This window comes from Tympanuchus pallidicinctus, unplaced genomic scaffold (assembly GCF_026119805.1).
Source record: "Tympanuchus pallidicinctus isolate F22 unplaced genomic scaffold, pur_lepc_1.0 scaffold23, whole genome shotgun sequence".
In the NCBI taxonomy this organism is placed as follows: domain Eukaryota; kingdom Metazoa; phylum Chordata; class Aves; order Galliformes; family Phasianidae; genus Tympanuchus; species Tympanuchus pallidicinctus.
The window spans coordinates 6,802,873-6,823,591 of NW_026294740.1; positions in this window are offsets into that span (position 1 = coordinate 6,802,873).

A 20,719-nucleotide genomic window follows, 5' to 3' on the forward strand; every position below is an offset into this window, starting at 1 on the left:
TTTCTGCACAAAAGATAGAGGACAAAAGCATCAGGTCTCTGTAGTTTACTTGGAGTTTGTTTTGCTGTGTATGATGCTGGCAGCAGTGCTTTCAATGATCGAGTATTTCCTGAAGACTTGTAAAGAGAAAAGGAAAGCACAGGAGCATGCCCTGGTCATTCAGGGGAATGCTCTCCTCTTGACACTGCACAGCCTTTGGAGTAGCCTAGCACTCATGCTGTGCTGTGATAAAACTTGCTCTTTAAAGCCAAGTACTGGGCAGAAGAAAAAAAGGAGTATAGAAATCAGACATGCACCATCAGCAAGAACTTCACTACAGGCCAGCTCTGGAGTGCAGAACATCTTTTCTGCCTCTGCTGACCTGGAAGATCCCCATCCTCCTACCCACCAGCTTTTCCCATCTCACCTCTTTCACTGTGATCACTCAATCTGTGCCACAAAGGAGCTGGATGCAATCCGTGCCACAAGAATAGCCAATCTGCAGAGCCCAACACAGAGATTTTGATTTGTGCAGAGAACACCATTTTGGAAATTTGGGTGAGAGCAGCTTGCCCTGTTCCTGCAGGAAGCCCTCATCTTGCCATCCCTAAACACATCCCGATCTCCTCCAGATTGAGACTGTGTACAGCAGGTGGGAAAGGGGTGACAAGGCATCTCCTGACAGATGCCTGCATGGGACTGCAATTGTCATGAATTAACAAGGTTGGTCACAAGCACACAGAACTATTTATTGCCTATGTAGCAATTGAGATCACCAGGACAGCAATGAAATCTCTGCGCAGGTAGGAATAGTCTGCAAGTGCTTTTCCTGGTGATAATTTTCTAAAAAAGGAAACAATTGAGAGAAAAACAGCTCAATAAATGTGTTTATAGAACATCCAGTGACCATGAATCATACTATAAATATACCAGGCTATAGGTTTCAGGGTTTCTTTACTGGATTGGTGCATAGCTGCTAGCAGACCTTGGTAACAGTAGCTTCATGATGGTTGTGATAAACTGTTTTTATTCCTTATCTCTGCCTTTGCTCCTTCCTTCCAGTTACACTAGGCTTTAACCGTAATGTTTATTCCTCACCTCATGGAAAAATTTTGACCGAGAAAAAGATCACTTCTGTTGAAAAGCCAAAAATGTTCAGCCAAAACCAACGTTTTCGTTGTTTGGCTGAAAATGAGAGGTTTGCCATTTTAAGCTTCAAGTTTTTTTGGTTTGGGACCAAAATATTTTTGCTTTTTGCCCAAAAGTTCTCCAATAGAAGATACTTGTTTTTACATCAACAAGAAAAAAGTAAAAAACCTGATTGCTCACCAAAAGGAGCTTAGACAAGACCAGTTCTACAGAAAACAACCTTTCTCTTTAAGTAGATATTAAGCATTAAACAAGACATGTTTCAGTTTGCCTTTGTGTTACATGAACATGGCGGAATTTAAGGACCATGCTTGCCAATATATTCATTACTGGAACAGAAATGGTGCCACATGATCTCAAAGTTAAATTACAACCAAGAAAATCCTTGCTCAGACTTCACCCTCTGCATAGCAAATCACATCCAGTGTGCAGTTCTGAATTCCTCACAACTGCATTGGAGATGAAGCCTGGAGCTGCTGTGGCTGTTGAAGCACCTGAGCTTTTACATCACCCATTGTGAGCAGACTTTGAAAGCACCAGACTGCACTTACAAACAGGGACTCAGATTGCGTTCTGGAGTCGGATGTTGCCCATTGCCATTCCTGAAGTGACTCGACAGCCACAATAAAGAATTAAATCAGTTAAATCTGTTTTATTTCTGACATTATATCAAGAATTTATGTAAAAAGTGAGGAGAGGAAGTAATTTGCAACTCACAGCACCATATGGTAGTGGGCCCATGTGAAATTCTGCTAGTCCCTGGGCAGGCTTTCCCAAAACTTAACTGCTCTTTCAGAAAATAATTTTTTCCTAATATCCACCCTAAAAGATTATAACCTCAGTTCTAGCTAAAATCCTGAGTACCTTAACAGGAATTGGGTAGACCAGAGCAAGAGCCTAAATGTGGCCTTTTGGATGCATAGGGCTAGCCCAGTAATTGCCTCATTTTGGAGTGGATATTGTTTTTTGGCTTCTCATGATTATCGTCTTGAACTTTAGATACATTCATGGAAACTTCTATCAGGAAATTATAACATGGAAAATTGGCATATTCTAATGATTCTCATAGCGCAGTTTCCAACTAGATAGACATCCTATGCAACAGGAGACCAAAAGAAATGACAAAGCACTGATTTTCTTAAGAAGAGAGACCTATATTTGCTACCCTCTATAGAAATATGTCCAGGATTGTGGTTGTTGGGTTGTAATTTGTGCATGTTTCCACAGTATCAAACACCATGCTATTATGCTTGGCTAACACTGGAGGTGAACAGTTCAACAGAGAAGGGAATTGATGCACAACAGCAATAGAATCCATTTAGTGATACATGAGTAAACTTGAGTCACTCTCAGGTAAAACTGCAAAAAGTACCAACACCACCATTGAGTGACTGCAAAGCATTTAGGCTGATCTTTGTTTCTAGATCCTGAGAAGAGCTTGATCTGAAAAATACTGATTTTCATTAGAAGTTCAGGTAAAGTGTTTTGGTTTGGGTTTTGAAGGTCACTTGTGCATTAATGTCTGAAAGATTATTACGTATTTTCAGTTTGAAGGAATATCAGTACCATACAGAAGAGTGGAGTAATGATAAATGATTGTTCACTGGTTTGAACAGTCATTTCAGTACATCAGTTTCCAGTGAATTTTAGGCATCGTGGCATAGGAGAGCTTTAAGATAGAACTTTTTTCCTGAGGAAAAACAAATGCTGTAGGCATCAGTAGACTTGGGATATTTTTTTCTTCTCCCCTTGTGTTCTTTCTTGTATCATGTATTTCTCAATGAAGTAATTTTATCCCTGCATTCACATACTAGGAAAAAAAGAGGGAAAAAAATCTGTGGGTTCTCATTTGTAGCACGTTATGGTTTCCTACATGAGTTTTCCATGGAGTTTATTTAGGAAAAAATGTGGATTTCACCAAAATGAGATGATGATGGGGTTTGGTGTTTGTCAAAGCTCTTTTACCCTCATCATTGCACTGCTAACATCCCTGTCTGGTAAACGAGAGGGTGTTGCACAAGACAGAATGTGAAGCACAGCTGATCCCTTGTGAAGGTTCCCCTGCTAAAGCCAGTGCAGCAAACTGGGATGCTGAGAGGATCTCTGGTTCTAGCACTAACTTCAAATGGGGAAGCTGTGTTGTGATCATGCAATAGTGAAAACTGAATAATTGATCAAATGTCAGACAGAACCCTCACCAAACGCTGCAATGAATCTCATTTCTACTACCTAAATACCCTGTGGTGTGGATACCTCCCAGCCTTAGTGGCTTAGTGGCACTATACTGCACAAGCGAGTGACCCATAAATATTGGCTGTGTTGAAGTATGGCACTTCTTTCATTTTAACCAGGAATTTTCCCATGGCTCTTTGAAGAACACTCTTTCAGTAAGTTTTGATCACCTTAAATCATCTCAAATGTTGCATCTTAAATACTGCCAGTTTTAAGAGTTTATTTTGTCCTAAAGAATTCCCTGAAAATGCATGTATGTCAGCATAATTTAATCATGAGTGTAATCAAAAAGGGAACTAAATCTCTCTCACCTGTGTTGGATTATTTCCATTCTCCTCTGTTTTGCTTTTCTGTCACTTTTCAAATCCTAGATTCTCATGGAGACATGGTCTTCACACTCTTTCTCCTTTAAAACTCAGTGGATTTCGGAGGCTGGAAGGGTTTGGGTTTTTTTTCCTTTTTTTCAGGGGGGAAAAAAAAGAAAAAAGAGTGTTTTATGCTTTTCCCTCCTTACTGTGGGTAAAATCCTTAAGTGTTATAAATCAGCACAGCTCTCCTGAGGTAGAAGGGCTCTACTTACACTTGGAAGAGTGGAGAAAATCACCTATTGAATCCAATCTTTTTCACCAATTATAATAACTTACAAGCATTTCCAATTCTCTTTTCGTTCATGGATAAAAACTGGTTTTATGTGTGTAACTCCTCGGGTGATAATAGCAGGGAGTAGTTTTACTGCACACATATAACTTTCCCTTAGGCCAAGGAAAGCAGCCACAGTGTTTCATCTACTCCCAGCAAAAATTAAATAGGATTTAAAAAAAATAATCTCATTGATGGGAACAGAAATTGCAGGGAGATGAGATGCTGGAGTATGCAAATTAACAACATGAAGTATAGAGAAAGAACACTAACTACTTTGGCCTTTATTTTAAACATTTTTGAGCTTTCCCAAATTAAAGTTTCAATTAAATCATCAGATTCTGAGCCTTTCCCTCTCCCCCTGTAGCTACGTGTGGCTAAAATCAAAGGGTGAAGAATAGAAGCTTGAATGTTTAATCTTTGTGTTGCTGCTGCTGACTTCTCAAAGCTCAACTTCTGAGCTTCCTGGCTGTTGGGTCAATGACCTCAAAGTCACTCATTGGAGCATCCTTTTCAGGAATGCTCCTAAACTTTACTCTAATAACGTGCATGTAGGGACCTTTGGCATCTGTAGAGGAACTGTCCTGAAAATGGGTCTTAATCTAGAAGAGAGAGAACAGAGGGAAGGTTTGGATGAAAGAAAGACCAGAAACATTCTCCTTTGGAATAGCAAGCACAGATACCTGAAGTGTTTTGTTGGATTCAAGTTGTGAAAGAACTACAAATTCAAGTTTATATATTTTCCACATAGTTTGTGCTAAGAAGAGAAATGGCTTTTCAACTGCTTTGCGCATTTTCATATGATAAGGAGGAGTGTCATATTATATATCTTACAACCTCTCTGCCCTTTTCCATGGAGCTAATAATTTCGTAGCAGAGAGCAATCATGTTTTTCAGGTATCATTTGCTGCTGATAAATCTGAGCTGACTTTCGCTGTTTATCCTGTCCTTGTGTGACTGAGAGAGGCCTCCAGGAATGCCCACAGCCTTTACATGACAGCAGTGAGGCTGTCATCCTCATCCCCTCCTAACTGTCCCTTACCACTGCCCTGCATCTCTGTTACCCTTAGTGCAGCATCATTGCAGATGCCATTAGGTGCAGATAAATATGATCAAATCAGAGTTGTTTGCAGAAAGAAACTGTGTTCTGAGGCTGAGAGGTTTTTCCTGCTCTCTTCCAATGAATGCCAACAACAGTGTTAAGAACTGAAACAGAAGAGAGGGGAAGATTCAGAGGTTTCTGTTTTGAAAAGCAAGCTGTATGTTTTAGAGACCTCAGACCTCCTCTTCTCTTTTATGGACAGCAACTAGACCTGAATGCAATAACCCACTTGCTGGTTCCCTTACACTTCTCCCCATTGCAGCCAAGGCAGTTATTAAAGAACATTACAGAAAATGATGAGTTCCACATACAGCATCACCCAGCTCCAATCTGACATGGAAGGGAGGGGTTGGGAGGGGCAATGCTCTGGCTTTGGAAGATCCCAAACCTGGTAAGGGGAAATATGCAACAGGAGGGAATTAAACAGCACCATAATGTCAGCAGGGGATTGGGCACAGAGCTGCTTTCCAGCAAGATCCATGTTTTTGTTCTTGGGTGTGCGCAGATCAATGTCCACTGTGTGAGGGTACTGGAAGAATATAGGGGAAAATACAGGAAAGGAAAAAATGACACAGAAAGCATATGGAAATAATGTAAAATAAATGCATTATTAAGTTGAATGTATGCAAGCCTCCCCGTAATCACTTTAAAAATCCTAAGGAAGCAGAAAATCTCAGCATAAGCACCTACAGTATTAAATTCTTCAGTGTCATATCTGCTGGACTTTAACGTGAAACTTGAGGCAGTCAGATGTCAATCAAAGAGACTCTGTTGAAGAGTTGAAAATATGCTGGTGTTCCAATCCTTTCTGATGGGTGTGCTGTCATTTCCAAGTCCTTACCAAAGAGGATGGGTGGGGAGGATTCAGCTCTACTTGTGCCACTGGTAATAGTGAATGAATCCCAGCAAGGTGCATAAATGTGTTGGCTCCTATGAAAGCCCTGGGGTTTGTTGCTTTTAATCAAGGTCATCAGCACTTTGTCATAGCTCACAGCATTGCCCTTCCTGTGATCATCTCTTCTCTTACATGTGCTCTAGAAGTCTGTTGAAGAAGTTAACTAACTTATGTGGATGTGTACAAGTCTATGGACATGTATATGAGGAATGCATCATATATGCATATAGGTGGGATTTTTTTTTTTAGATTTTTTGTTCAAAAGAATGTAAACTAGATGGTTTACATAAGCTTCCTTCTTCCTAAAAGGCTGAGCTATTTTAACAGTGCATTCCACCAAAATGAATAATATTTGGCTTTTGGAGGCAGATTTTTCTGTGGTTACAACCTCTTTTGCACATCATAAAAGCACAACCCCATCCTCTTGCTTTTCTTTCATTTAAGAAACAAAACCAAAACAATACAAAACAACTAACCTTTGAAAACACCGTATTTGTCATATGCTTATTTGGGTTTCGACTGGAGTGATTTATGTGCCTATCTTCCAAGTAAATATACTTGTTGAGGAACATAACCATGCCTGTTTCACCAATGAAGTGGAATCATGGGGTGAGTGTGGGTCATGGCAGCAGAGGACCTGGCTGCCCTACAGCTGCCTTTGCAGAGGTGCCTTGCTGAGTGTGGGCTGGATCTTGAGTCCCAGCTTTAAACTGGGAAAGCCCAACACGTGCAGGTGACCTGTGAATGTCACAGTGAGCTGAAATGGGAGCAGAGCACTCCTGCCTTCACCTGGAAGTGCCATAGTTATGTTCTGTTTCTGGAATGGGTAAAACCAGGCTCCTAAACCTCGAATCCTCTCACATTCTGCAGTGTGGATCACATGAGCAGTTTGACTGTTTCACCTCCAGTCATAGACTGGCTGGTGATTAGCACCTTCAATTAGTTGACCAGGCTTTGTTTTCAGCTGTATCAGCGTGAATCACAAGTTGATCCTGCAAAATTAAAAAGCAGGCAACCAAACAGTGCTGACAGAATCTGGCCCAGCACAAAGAACAATGTCCCTTGAGTTATCAATGAATATTTTCAGCTAGTGCAGATCTCTCCAGGTCTATTTACAAATGAAGTCTTGTCTTCCCTCTTTACACAAGCAAATGATTGGATCCATATCAAGCAGGACTTCTAGATAGAAGGGGAAAACTATTTGAAAAGGAAGTTGGTTGCACTGTATCATTCCAACTGTTCAAAATTTGTTTTCCTGAGCAACAGAAGAAAGTTGCTTTAAACAAATACATAAATAAGTAAATATTTTAATTACAAGTCATTTCAGCTTTCCCTGGAAGAAAGCGAGGAAGAGGCAAACACAATGGCTAAAGAACATGAAAATTTCCCAAAGGCTATGAATGCTCCAAGGAAAATAGTCTTTCAGAGTAAAAATACTCTCTCAATGTAAAATAGTGAGCAGTGGAAACGCTATTTGCACTACTTCCAATGCTGCTGTTGGTTGCAAAAATCAACAAAGTCTCTGCAGTTTCCAAGGTCATTTCTTTCCCTGGGAAGGGCACAGGAGAAGAGAAGCATCAGAAGCCCTTCTGCCCTGTTTCCCCAAGAGCTCAGACAGTGCATACAGCTCTGCTGTTCTCCCACCACAAAGGATATGCTCATAGTTCATTTGCAGGTTGAATGAGTAGGCTAATGTGCCAAATTAGGTATTGATAACTTCCAGAAGACTTGCTGTGTTATTCCACTCGTCTGAAAAATCGACAAATATTTGCAGCAAAAAAAGTTCCCTTTCTGGCAAAATTTGTGGCTCCAAAAGAATTAACTTTCAAAACTGATATTTAAAAATGTTTTATTAGACTGTTGGATGTCTTTCCAAGTCTTGCCAGAGCTGTCATGTTGAAAGGCTATAGACCTAGTTATAACAAGAGACATTATTTCTAATTGTTTCCTCTTGGCATTATCATGGAAGGGTAAAGGCAAGTGGAACAGCACTTTCCAGTGCTCCCCTCCGTCTTTCGTTCTGCTTCATTCATGCTCTGAGCTCTTAGGGATGGACTGAGCAGATGGTGGTGAGGCAGCTTTGTGCTGTAATGTCTGAGCAGAATGAGGAGAAGTGCCTTCTCTTGGCTTGTTAGTTTTTGTTTTGCTTCTGGTTTATCCTTTATGTTTATTAATCAAGGATGGGATTTTTTTTTTCTTAAAGAAGGCAAGAATCCAAGCCTTGACTGTTTATATAAACACTGGCAGAGCAGCTTATATGGAAGGAGGCAAACAAAGGCAGTAAGCACAAGATTTTACTTAGGCAATGTGTCAGTTCAGTTAGTCTTGAAGTTATAATGTGTCAACTGCTGGTGTTTCTGTATGAAAAATAAAATTCAGTTTTCCATTTTTGCAGAAGCAAAATTTCCAGCCACATTTTGTTGATTGCCACCACCCCAACCAGGAGGGCAGAAAAAGGAAAAACAAAATTGAATGGAATACAACCTAATCCCTCACAAGAACCTCTCACAAAGGGCTTTCTATCTGGTGAAAACTTCAGTGCAGAAACTTCAGTCATTTGTAGTGCCCATAGCTGGTGACATCTGCCAGATCTCCACGGTCACATCATTGCTCAGTATCTCATTTAGCACGCAGCAAACGTGGCCAAAATCTTCCATACTCACTCCATGACTTTAATGCATGCTTACAGTGTAAACCCAGGTGAAGAAGTGTGCACAGAACATGCATAGCTGCTCCTCATGCCCTCTTAGTCATTGCATGGGAACCGATGTTTTGCTGAGCAATTTCAGCGCGCTGCCTGAGTGCCATTTCTGACAGCGTGCGGCAAGCGCTTTCAATGCTTGGTTTGCTTCCATTCAGGCTACAAACCAAAGAACCAAACCAGAAACAGAGGAGAAAAAGAAGCAAAAAATCCCTCTGATTTTCAACATAAAGCTAGGATTACCACCAAAGAACAATAAAAATTCTTGTATTACCAACAACAGGAAGAGCAAAGGAGGAAAAAAAACCCACAGAAAATCTTTGTTATAATTTTTCCATAACAAATAAGGTCTTCTCTGGTCATGTTCGGCCTTTTTTTTTTTTTCCCCCTTAAAATTGTATCTGTTTAGGAAAGAAGACTTGTTTAGAATAAAAACAAAACTGCGGAGGAAAAAGCATAGTACTTATTAAAGAGTTTGACATCATAACCCAACTATTAAATAGTAATATTCCTAAAGGAAAGTAATTTACAAATAAAAGGACGGAAATGAAAGGTTGCATGGGTTCCTGAGCCCATTGTTGAGGCAGCAGAGCACAGAAAACTTCCCCTATCTGTAGTGGCTGAAGTCATGTATTAGCAGGAACAGTGCTGGAGGTTCCCACAGGGAGAAGATCCCTGTGCAGAAGAACGGCTGTGACTTGCTGGTTTCTTTCTTTATTCCCCTGGGGCTGTAGTGTGGGCCACACTTCAGTGTGACTGAGCACAAGTGAAAGGCGGCTCCTGGGATTTTGAGTGGGATGTGAAATCATGTCCAAGGGCTTTTTTGTGCTCTCTCTGGATTTGAGACTGTTGGGTTTTGTTTTCCCTGGGCTTCTGATCTCCTTCCTCTGGCACACTTCCCTCCCTCGTTCAGAGTTTGCTGTGTGTGGCTCTGTTTGAGACAGATTGGGGTTGATAATATGTGGCAGTGAGTTATTACCATGCGAGACAGCAAAGCCAAAATGGACGTCTTCAACATAAAACAGAGTTAGAGAAATGGAGTTTTTTTCCTTATCTGACTCTGGTCTTGATACCAAAGGCAGCCTGGTAACAGAAGATTTTGTACCCCATTTGTATTCAGGCAGCTCTCTCTTCTATTTCAGAGGTCCTTCTGCTCTGATCCTCTGCCACTGAGCAGTCTTTGTGGCTGGGTCTCTCATGGGACATCCCAGCAGAACATGGGACACGGCAGCAGAAGGGCAAATTTCCCCTTAGAGAAACAAGGGACATATTTCTCAAAAAGTAGACCAGCATAGGTCAAGGACAAAGCAATAAAGTAGCAAAGTTCAAATCAAGTTTTAATTGGATTGAACCATGATTAGGTTCCGGGTTCTACAATAAAATTTCTTATATAGTAAATAAAGATTAAGACACTGAAAAGATCCTTCTTATCCTTATCTAGCTCTCTTCAATTCCCTTACTGCTACCCTTCAGCTGCTTCCCAAGTACCTCTTGCTCTCTCTGTTGTGGCTTCTTTTACTTAAGGAAAGTCTGAATTGAGCCTAGATTTGAGAACTGGTTTATCTATAGGCATTTTGCTCACAGATGTTGCCAATTCCTCCTCAAAAGACAATTTGGCATCATGTGTGCATGAAGACCAAAGAACCCTGAGTCACCCTGCAGTAGGATCTGAAGCTTCGTGTTCTTTCAAACAGTTGTGAAGTGGTTGGGGTCCAGACCTCTGACTACCTACATTCTGTTGTTCCCCAGCGTTAACTCCCTGCTCCAGTTAATTTGATAGCCAAAGGGATCAACAATTTTAGTTTTGACCTGAATACTGATATTTTAACCCAGGAAACATAATCAAATCAATTTACAAAGGAAAAAAAAAAAAGATGCTGTTTCCGTGTAATTATTTCAGATGTAAGTATTCCTTCAATTTAGTATAAATTATTGTAAATTCTTTCAGAGCATTGCTAGGTTTCATTTTGTTTGTTTGTTTACACTTTCTTATACATTTTGTGGATTTGGAGTCTGTACAAATTGAAGCAATGAGCTAGTTTTTAGAAGACGTCTGTTTTTCCTTGCAAACACTGTGCCTTTCCTCTTCACTTCCACATCATGGGCTTTCTAAGAAAAGAAATGCATTTTCCTATAGTGTGTGAAGAAAGGATTAAGATTCCTATGGCAAAACATTTTATTGGGATACATTTGTGTAAAAGTAGAGGATTTCCCAGGATAAATTCTGTGATACACATTGGGAAGATCTTCCAAAATAGGAATAAGTTGACTTCAGATCTATCCAACCGTGCCCTTCCTACTGCCCATCCCCAGGTATGTGAAATACAAAACAAAGCCTTGCAGAGAAGGACAGGGATCCATTCTGATTCATTCTTTCCCAAGGACACTTTCTTTTGAGAACAGTGGAAAGTGCCTTTTCTTTTTTCCATGACCATAATTTAATTCCTTATTTTAACCAAGTTGCTACGTTCTTTCTCCTTGATAACTCACGAGTTCGAATGTAAAAAATGTATTATTACAAGAGACAATTACGGGGTTCAAAGCATTCTGAAGCATTCCATGCTCCCAGCTTCTGGTACTGATATAAGGAGAGGAATATTTGTGGTTTTTTTACTTGCATGAAGTGGAAGAGTTCCAAGAACTGGTGGTAAAAGGCCTAATGAAAGTCTGCCTTCATCAGACACAACAAAGATTCTGCATCCTGGGAGGTTAACTCTTTATATGGACATGATGCCCCAGCACCATAACACAATTCCCTTTCACAAACAAGCCCTTGACCATGTAAACTCCATCATTCCATGCTTAGTCAAAAATAATAATAGCAAAATAACAAGAAAAAAATCCTGGGTTTATTTGGCTTCATTTTTTCTTTTACTACTTTGGAAGACAAAGGTATGCAGCTCTGTAGTTCATAAACCTCAGTTGGACTGAGGATGTGTCCAGCACCTTTAATGGTATATTTGGATGCAGGAAGGCTATAGAAGTAATATGTATTTTGAAATATGCACAGTTGTTGCACAAACATCTGACTGCTGTGGTGCAGGAGGTTCTTTTCTACTGAATCTTCTGTTTGTCATTTATTTTTCCATTTTATAAATACTGATTGGAAACTTCTTCTTGGAAGGAAGAAGGAAATCTTGTGGATTGTAAACACTGAGAAGAAGATGAATTGTTTAGGATGGTGGAAGGGGTATAAGGACTAAAAGCGTAACGTTAAGTAAAGGAAAGTTTAGGCTACATAACGGGATTAACTTCCAAGTGCTGAAATCTTATTAGACTGTGGAAAATTCTTCCAAAGGATGTGGGAGAAGCTCCGTTATTTGAGCAGTTTGCCATTAGATTGGACAGAGGACTAAAACTATGTATCTTAAACTAGCTTGCACTAGCAAAGAGTATGAGCTGACAAGGCCAAGTCCATGTTCCTAATGCCACCTCCTTCGATTTCACTGATCACAGATCTGTCCATGTAGAGTGAGAGTATCAGTGAGATGTGTATGTCTAAAGATGAATTCACTTACTGTGTGGATGGATTTTCACTCTGTTACCTGCTGAAGAGAAAGTCTACACAGTACAAGAAAGCAAAATCTGCCAGCAGTCTCCAGTCTCAGCTGAAAATACAATAAATTAACAACAAGAAAATGGAAAGTTGTCAAATAGAGCCTTAGGATGTGAGCATATGCTTCTGCATCGGAGTGCTTGATGGTTGAATTGGGGATGTCAAGAAAGCAAAAATAATGAGTTAAAAACAGAGGTGTGCATTGATGTTGCTTGTCAATTAACAGAAGTAATAACAGCAGTGTAAATGAAGCACTGCAATCAGAGCGCAACTGCGGATTTGCTGCCACACTGGCTAATAATAACATGTGATATATAAATATACAGTAAGACACTGACTATAGTCAGTGCAACATTCACAGAAGTGTTTAAGCTTTAAATATACATGTTTAAGAGGCTAATACAATTAGTGGCAGTGTAGATAACTTGCTATCTGAGATCTAATTAATCTAATTGATTACTTATTTTAAGTAGTAATGGCAAAGGACGCGGGGCAAGGCAGACACTGCAGGATTTGCTGCTGTAACGATTCGCAAGCAAGATCAGCAGTTTTGTATGTTGGTCCACCTGCTGCTTTTTTTCTCTTCTTTTTATAGGTTATTTCATTTTCTTAAAATTTGCTCATGATTTTGTTCTGAAGAGATGAGAAATCTGCCCACTGACTGTGCTGGGTCTTTGGATTTTATCAGGCAGCCTAAATTTATTGTGTAAACGTCGTGTTTTTGAACAGTTTACTCGAGGGATTCATTATGAGTCTCCAAAATTTGATCAGAGTTGCTCCACTGTGACTGGTCAGATGGATCACACGGCGGTGTTTCCAGTCCTGAGTGGATGCATGTGTAAGCACATCTGCTGCAAATATTTTCTGGTAGAAACCGAAATGTCAGTTGCTGTAAATATTTCTGTGTGTGATTCTAAAATTTGCTCTCCACTGTGTTTTTGGCCAGTAAAGCCTGATAACTCAAAAGTTCTTAGAAAGCAAGGACAAAGTGATGTGAACATGGCCGAAGTGCTTTGTTGCAGATTTGAATGAGTCTAGTATCAGTGAAAGGAAACGTTAAAACTGGAGTAGAAGAGAACAGTGTACTCAAATCTAGAATAGATTTGAAGATAGAGAGCTTGTGAATCACTGTTAAAGCAGATAGAAACCTCAGGCTTTCTGAAGATATAAGGTCAAGCTGGATTGAGACACTTAAAGTCAAAAGGTTATATACTTTTAATACATAGGGACAAAAGTTGCTGTTCTATTGGTTGAGAAGCAATCCCACTTCAGCATAGGTGAATGAAGCTGGTCTCCTGCACATGCCTGTAATTATCACTGAAAATAATAACAATCAGGACTATCAGACTGGAAAGAATTCCTTGGTTGTTTCCTGTCTCAACTAAACACTGTTGTTTTTTTCCCTAAGGAATTGACTGATATCAAAATTAACTTGAATTAGTTCTTAAATTCTCCATACGTTTGGCAATCCTAATCCTTGCATCCTTTCAAATGAGATGTGTTCTTAATCACTGCACCTAACAAGAGCTTTCTCTCCTTTACTCACCTTCCTTCTAACTCACCTCTGTGCCGCCTCATTTCATTCTCATTTTCATTTTCTCTTCAACCTCTTATTTGCTTCCTTCCTAACTTTGCCCTACACCTTTCCTTAACTCTATCCCAGATCTTTTTCCTTCTCCCACTGTTACGAATCCTCAAGGGCCACAAGAATTTTCCGTTTTCCTGCCCTAAACTCTTCGTATATCTCTCCCCACCTCATTACAATAAAATAATTCTTCCATTTCGCTGTCACCTCACTTTAGCTCTCTCACCCTCCACTCTCTCTTTTTCCCCTGGTTTAAAGACCGACCAGCATTTCCTGATTGGAAAAGCCACAATAATATTTTTTCCATCGAAAATACCACAAGTACAGTATTTCCATTGAACATACCACAAGAACAGTGTTTCCATTGAACATACCACAAGGACGGTGCCTTTTTGAGGTATCTAAATGCTAAGATGAACGTTCATAACGTTCATCTTGGACTCATTAAACCAGAACCCCTTCTCTTCTCAATAAAAAAATTCATCAGACAGAGAAAGAATTTTTATTCACAGTTTAAAAAGAAAAAAAAATAAAAAGAAAAAAAAATACAATAAAAACAAGACCTAGACAGAGCCAGGACAATTTTGCACTTGCTTTGTGAGTAAAATATAAATAGGTTTTTGCTAGTTAAAAAAAAAAAAAAATCCATTAAAGACGCTCAGAGTGGTTGAACAGCTGGAAAAGCAACTTTTTTTTTTGATAACATTTAAAGCTGCTTAGCAGCTGGGGAAAAAATCGCCTGTAAAAACACTTAACATTTACAGCCACTCAGTGGCTGGAAAAGCAACTTGTTATAAAATTGATTTAACATTTCAGTGGCTGGAAAAGACATACCCACACATACATATAACTGCAGTGTTTTACTTAGCTATTTATGGGCATTTAGACACAGATAACATTATAAGTAGGTAAACTTGCCATTTCTGCAGGTGCCATTGTGGCAGAGGATAACTTCCATTCAAAGCATTCACAACTCTATTTTATTTTCAGGGAGTTTAGTACAAGGCCATTTAAATTCCCATTGGCCTGGAGTCTGGCATGCTTAGATGCTCAGCCATCCCACCCAGCCCCCGTAACATCTTAAATCATTTTGGTTACGAAGCTCTTTATAAAATAATAGCTGAGCAAGGAATCCTGTATCTGATCAGCCCAAATGAAGGCAGCAGAGCCCACGCTGCTCTACAAGTGATTTTGGTAACCAGCAGGGCTGGACAGGGCTGTGTCCATGGGCTCATTGGGGCTGCAGGGTCCCTGTGCTGCACCACAGCCCCACACGCAACCAGAATAATTTTTTTCTTATTGAAAATGCGATGTCAAAAACACAGCTTAAGTAGCAATTAAGCATATTTGTGTGTCTGTGAGATTAGAGTCCTTGGAAATGCAGTTTTGATGGCAGGGGCTTCTGTGCATCCCTCAGTCTTCATTCTCTTCCATTTCTATTCTACTACATCTCAGTAACAAAGCCAGCCAGACCCAGCTGTCATGCTTGGGAGACTCTGTCAGACCACAGAGGTGGTTATTGCATGGTTACAGGAAGTGTCTGCCACAAAACAATTCATGTACTGCATGTTTTGCTGGTGGGGGACAGCCCAGGCAAACCAAGGCCCCATAAACCCCAGCAATCCCTCTCCATCCCAGGGTAGCCATAGGCTGACGGTGGGTCCCTCAGCAGTTACTAATTACATCTTAGAATCACAGAATCATTAAGACTGGGAAAGGCCACCCAGATCATCAAGTCCAACCATCAACTCACCACCATTGTGCTCACTTTCCACCTGATCTCCTGGGCTGGGGCTGTGTGACCCATTGCTTCTACCAGTACAGGAAAAGCAAATGTTGCCAGGATTGGGTGTCATTTCCCAAAAACAATTGGTCCAAAGCATCCTGTACCATCAAGGGTTGAGCTCAAAGTACCACTTCGCTGGGTTGCATGGAAGCTTTCAGAGCTTCACGAGAAGCTGGATGTGTTGTTACCTCTGCCACTTACTCTGCAAAAGATGAGGCAATATTCTCGAAGCATCTGAGAGAGAGATCTTCTAAATGTAGCTACTTTGTGGCCAGCTACTTGGGAAAGTGGAAAAATAATAATTGCCTATGAAAATGTGAAGACATATATTCCTTAAGGACAGACAGGAATTGTTTGGTGTAGTCTGGGTGAAGGGAGGAGGTGCAAAAAGATGATTTTAAGGAGAGGTTTCCTGCCAGGGAGAGCTATTAGGCACCGGAGTTATTTCCTCAATGAAAACAGAGGAAAGCAATTCCTTCAGACATTTAATAATAGATTGGGCAAAGAATTAGGAAATATAATGAAGAAGCCTGTACTGGCAGGTAATTGAGCTAATCAGAACAAGCAGAACTTAGAGTTTCTTTTTTTTTTTTTTTTTTAAGGCTAATTTAAAGTCAGCTGCTATAGATATTTCATTAATTGAAAGCCTTTTGCATCACAGTCCAGTGCCCAGGAATAAGGCAAAACAGCTCTATATTAAAAAGTCAGAACCAGTGAGAGTACACTGGGATGGTGCAGTGCCAGAGGGAAGAGATTCCATGAGCACACATACAGCACACAGGCAAGTTCGCAGGCAGGCCACAAAAGCCAGTGTGGAAGGGAAGGGGCAGAAGGAGCCAAGGTTAGATCTGGGAAATAAAAAGCAAAAAACAAGGATGGAGAACCAGGGGATTGGACGGGATGGGATGGGGTGGGAGGGGGTCCTGGAGAGGACTCTGTCTTGGCAACAGCTGTGGAAAATCAAAGTGCAGAATGAAAAAGTGTTTTCAGAACAGCCCGTGATCAAATACCAGACTAGCTAATTTGTACTTCGGGGCTAGAGCAGAGGATGCTAGCTGCAGCCCTTTCCTCTGTACCTTGCAACACATCCTGTGTTCCTGGACACGCAACAAGCACCAAATCATGGGCATCCAGCTCAGACTTGAACTGAGGTGTAAAAGCTGAACAGCATCAAACTGAGAAACTAAATCTGGGGCAGGGCAGATGCTTCAGAGCACTGTGGTGTCTGGATTACCCAGTGGGTGACTAAGCCAGGTACTTCTTTCTCTCACTCTTTAACCTGAACAGTATGGTCAGTGCAAGCTTTCTTCTTCTATCCTTTCTCCCTGCTCTTCATTTGTAAAATATAATTTAGAACATGCTTTAAGTATTCCGTGTGGGTTTATTAACCAGTTGAGCACATTGCAGGGCATGAGTTCCGGAGGGAACACAGCTCCTTCAGAGATTGGGGGTGGTGTTGAGGGCACTGGTAATGCATCTCCACCAGCCCCAGGCAGGGGAATGTGGCCTCCCATGCATCTGGGAGAAAAAGGTTTGCTCCTAAAACAGCTGAAAAGAAAGAAAGAAACAGAAATTCCTCAAAGGAGGTCCTTGCCATAAATTCTGTCAGAGCTGAGTAAATGCAAATCAAGTTTATTGCCTTTTAAACAATGCACTGGCATTTCAGATTATCTCGAGGTCTGACTCAGCAATCCATACCCATTATGAGTAATAATTACTCCCAGCTGTAATCTCACAAAGGCCATTATTGGTTATCAGTATATGGAAAGGTTGCAGTGTTTGTCCCAGAGGTGTCAGAGTCAGACTTTTATGTTCTTTCTGACTGCAGTGGGTGGAGATGCTCGGGCTAGCACACTTGTTCTCCTTTAATAGCCATTTACTCCTGAAGCATCCTCCCTGATTGATGCTATCTATTATCATTAAGCCTCAGCAATGATATCAGAGTCTGGCCTTGTGTTCTATAGCCTGCACTGGGAAAAGTACTCCATCCTCAGTACAAATCTAACCCAGCTTGTTTTAAAGCTGCTCAGAAACCTGGGACATTTGCTATATGCTCACAACCAGGACAGACACTTGAGGACGTGTGGATGAAGCAGCTTTTGTTCTCTTGTCTCTTTGAGGGAAGGAGTATCAAATATGGAAGAAAAAAGGGGGAATATTAACCTTGAGATTAACGCTTCTTGGGGCATCAGCACAGACTGTGGCATAGTTAGGCATAAGGAAAAAAGAGAGCATGAAGAAAAATAAAGCTAAATCTCCTAATTTGGGCCTCTGCACTAGCAGTAGCAAAGACTTCCTGGAAAAGTCACTAACTTCATATTGTACTGCACAACTCAGATTCCCTAAAATCTAGTTCATACCCTACTAGAAGCTGATACTACCATTAGGTTTAAAATACAGCTAGACTAACATCCATCAGCAAGTTGACCTAGAAACGTATTTATTTAAGAACATAAGTGGTCTGAATGAAAGACTGATTTCAGATGCCAAAAAACAAAAACAAAAACAAGTACAATGGGTTTTGGACCTTGACAATTGTTGGGAACCGTATTGGCAGCCATCAAGTTAGAATATTTGATCTTCACAGCTTGACGTCAAGAATGGCTTTTAAATCTCCTGGCTGGTAAATATATTTGGCTGCTGTGTTGTTTAACATTTGAGGCTCTTATAGATATTGTGGTTACAAAGTTGATCAAACATGCAAGGCATTATTTGTAGGAAAAACATTTACCTTACTGGAGAGGCTTGACATATACAGAAGGTTCAAATGATTTCCCATCTGCTTTAATCCATGAAGTAAAATGGAATTTGCTTTGAGCCTTAAAGAAGGCAATTCTTCAGATGCATACTGCTGTGTCTGGTATGGCTTGTGAATGCCTATGTGTAAGCTCAGCACCATTTTCTTTTGTGAGCTTAAACTTGCTCAAGAAGTTGGAAAATTTTTACACTGTAAAGCAAAGCAAAAAGAAAATGATTTGAGATTTGAGCAGTGAGCGTCAAAATTGTGGCTGCTGTTTCTGGTCTCTGCTTTCTCTGTTAATGGAAAAATAAAAAGAGAGGAAGAAGGACTGGAAAAGTAGGGAAAGAAGGAATGAGAAGAGTTGGAAGAGGAATGACATCTTATCTGAAAGATAAACTCGTGATTTTCCATGAAAATGCTGGGAGCAAAAAGAGCTGTGTTGAGGGAGGTGGTTTAGAGTCGAAAAAATGAAGGAGGAGGTTACACGTATTGAGATAAGATCTTGCCTAACAGTGAGATGTGATGCAGATGTCATTAAATGCACTCCTGCCTTCAGTTAGATGATACTTCACCTACACCAGTATTTCAGAATGCACAGCAGTGTGGGCCAGAGACTGAAACCTGCACTTATCACCAGGAGGATTAAAACAAACGACGGAAGGAAAAAGAAATAATTCTTATCCAGAAATTTACTGAAGCAAAAAGGAGCAGAAAAAGGATGCAGGGGGTCTGCATCTTCCCTTACAGGGAGCACAGTGTCCTTCAAGCTCCTGCCATTTCCATCTGCTTATGTGCTGTGTGGCATGGGATTACAGGATGCTTCCAGGTTTGCTAGCAGCGCCCTGAATGTGCAGAGGTGGTGGGATCAAAATACCAGTTATTCTCAATGGAGCTGAGTCCTTACGTTTGCTCTCTCTCCAGATGAAGTATCCTCACAAGACAGCCTGGTAAGAACCATTCATTTTTCAAGAGGAAAATTTGACTTCCACCCCCTAAACCACTTGATTTCTCAGTTCCTTCTGTTCTTCATGAGGACAGGGGTGTCTGATGGATGCAGGGAGGAGGCTGGTGTGCATGTGTTCAGCTTAGAGCTGACGCTGCTGTGCTGAACCATAGCTGAGATAAGGATTATCTTCCCATTCAGCTTGAAATACCCAAACTCCTTTCCTGGAAATAGTTTATTTTGAAGTGAACCAGTGCAATTTGAGCACGGCTGCCGTTACTCTGACTGTAAAACCAGCTGTTAGTCAGCCACTCGTATTGGAGGTGGGCAGCCAGTGAGATGCTATCACTGCCTCTGCTGAGGGGTCTGCTCTGAGTGAGCTCTGCATCTGAAAAACCCAAAGAACCAAGGTGGAAGGGAAGCATGAAGAAAAGTCCCAGGTGCTGGAGGAGCATCAGCGGGCACTCACGCTCATATTAGACATCAAAGAATCCAGCTTGTGTTAGACATCAAAGAGTCCATCAAAAACTGAGCTTCAGGAGTTCTGCTCTCCTCAAGAAAGCTTTCATTGCTGACTTTCAAAGCACTGAATTTCTGTGGGAACTGCAGCTCACTTTATTTTGAAGGTTGGTTTCCAAACTGGACTTGAAAATGTGAACCCTAGAGACTCAATAGCAAGAAAGGAAATAAAAAGCACCAAATTTGGTGTTTTTTTCCTAAAAATAATAATATTTTGAAGCCAATCTGGGTTCAAGTTTTGGGTATAGACTCGAATTTTTTAATACTTTGGAAAGAACGTAACACAGGCTCTCCAGTGAAGGAACCAGAATATTACTGAGTGAAGTGAATAAGCAACGAATGGCACTTGAGCTGCAAAGGTCTTGCATACCAAGAGCTGCTGCTGAGAAAATTTATGAACAATTTTGAATAACAAATTCATTTGAGAATCTGACAATTTGTGGACAAGTGTTCAACAATAAAGTTCCAAAAACCGAGTCCAAAGTCTCAGGATCAGCAAAGAAAATGTACGAAATTCTCTTTTGTGTTATTATTGGACTGGGCCAGATGTCCGGACACACCAAGTTAGTCAAGCTCACTGTCAGCTACACCATAAATTCATATGGAATTTCAGTGCTATCTCACAGGGGCAATATTGGCTTAAGATATTTCCATTTCAGAAACTTATCCCATGGCAGATTGGTATTTTTTTTTGCCCAGTTTTGCCTGGTGTTGGGCTTCCTGAATGGCTTTGGCCTCACAAATCTTTATTGGCTACGTATTCCTCTCCCAGCTGCTCCAGCCTGGCTCCTGCCGGTCAGACCTAACACTACTCCACCATCAGTGGATGCTACCATGCTATTTATAAACCCTCTGCTACACACAGGTATTTATGGCACTGACGAGGGTCAGGA